The sequence below is a fragment of the Cibotium barometz genome, chromosome 19 (assembly GCF_041138505.1).
Source record: "Cibotium barometz isolate CiBa-2024 chromosome 19, ASM4113850v1, whole genome shotgun sequence".
NCBI classification, from domain to species: domain Eukaryota; kingdom Viridiplantae; phylum Streptophyta; class Polypodiopsida; order Cyatheales; family Cibotiaceae; genus Cibotium; species Cibotium barometz.
Window position 1 is genome coordinate 8,841,552 of NC_141064.1, and position 1,995 is coordinate 8,843,546.

Here is a 1,995-nt window from a genome sequence, read left to right on the forward strand (position 1 = left end):
CTGCAAAAATTAGGGCTTTCCACGTGAGCATTCAGACAGTGCACTTCCCAGCCTTTGATGGGCATGGGATCATACATGTGGGGTCTACATGCCCTAGAGGCCCTAAATATCAAATTTGGGGACATTCTTTAAAAAAATTCATCCTCTCCCATGCATTGCATGATCGATGTTGACATCAATTTTATTGGTTTACAGGAAATTGTGTATCTTGATGAATTTGCATCGAGCCAGAGTGGAAGATCTGGGGGCCAAGGAAGGGTTCAGGACTCTGCACTCAAGGAGTACATTGGCAAACTTGCAAATGATGTGATAGTCTTTCACAAGACTTGCTCTCCGGGGTATGTAGAGAACTTTTTGAAGATTAAAGCACTTACAAAGGGTGTTGCATTCAAACTTATTCCGACTAAATCAAGTTTGGAAATTTAAGTTGTTATACTTTGATGCTTAAAGTTACTTTACTTGTTCTCAACTCAAAGGTCAGGGCCTTTACATTCTGTGGTGGCTTGTGGCATTGTTGTTGCCGGGGTATAGGATCCCACCGTTCATCATTAGGATAGAGCTTGCAGGGTTCCATGTTTTAATTCCAGCCATCAAGGCGGCTTCAGAGTCTGGAGAGCCTAGTAGTAAGAAGCCTAGGATATAGCTATGATGATTATGTAACTTTGATGACTATGTAATTTTTTATGCTATGAATGGAAATTTGGGTTGCATAGTTTTTTGTTTAATACATGTCTTGTAATGTATTGTATTAGTTGACTCAAGAAAATAAATTCAAATTACACACGTAACTCAAATAAAAATTATATCCATTTGAAGACGCTTATAAATCAACAAATTATATAAACTCAAATTAAAAGAGACTTATTTGCAACACAAGACAAGAGAAAATTTTTTTAAAGATATACGTCAAGCTTTACATAGCTTTTGAGAATTACATTCATGCGAGATATACAAAAATAAAACTAAAGATCCTGGCCTAAAAGATCTCTCAAGTATCGCATGTGTCGCACCAACTGCATGTCCTTTTCACTGATGGTAAACCTCTTCACATGGACAGCTGTAAGCACCGTGTCACCAAAACTATCCACTAGGGCCGCAACCTCCTGGAGTGCCTCCGCCAAAGCTTTGTATGTCCACCGCATAGATAGTGGGCTTGATGCTGCGTAAACCCAGAACCTCCTATCACAACGGTCTTGCAAATCCTGCATGATCTCTCGTTGGAAGGAGAGCTTCGGTATGAGCAGGTTCACCGTGTTTTGGTATTTCCTAATCTCACGGAGAGCCACAATGCCAGGCCTCCACCTACGCTTGCGATGTTGCTGTCGTGGTGGTGGTTGGACGGGGGGTACTCCACGTCCCACCTTGGGGGGCCAGACTCTCTTAGCAGTTTGATTGGTGCGAGCCATGCTCTTGGAGGTGATAGAGAGAAATGAAAGATGAGAAATGAGGTGAAATGAGGGTTACTTCCATACTTAAAATGAAAATTTATATATTTTCTAAATTAGCTCAATACATAAATTTAATACTTTTTAATTTCTAAAAATAAATTTCCTTATCTGAATGAGCTCTAATTTTATGTGTACATATAAGTATCATGGAACACCTCCTAGATAAAATATCAACCCCATCAGAGGTCTGTAGGGCCCTTGTCCGAAGGCTCACATCGTGTATAGACCTGCTATTGAAAAAAGAAGGCCTCTACATGACGCGAGCCTTCAGACAAGGGCCCTACAAGCCTTTGATAGGGCTGATATTTTATCTAAGACATGTAAACTATATGATCTATGCACATAATAAATTTCAACCCATTCTGATCACTGCACACCATGCATCAATTTTTTCTAGGAAAAAAATATTATCATATAAAATAGCACTTGCACATGCACATGGACTTACTTGCACATGCACATGCATGCTCATGATGTAAGCCACATGATCTATGCACAGAACAAATTTCAACCCATTATGATCTATGCACACCATGCGTCAATTTTT

General features: G+C 39.7%; 1 pseudogene; it reads right to left on the reverse strand.

Annotated features, from left to right (window-relative positions):
- Positions 1-962: 962 nt before the first annotated feature.
- Positions 963-1,406, reverse strand: LOC147628194 (histone H3-like centromeric protein cnp1 pseudogene; annotated as a pseudogene).
- Between the last annotated feature and the right edge of the window lie 589 nt (positions 1,407-1,995).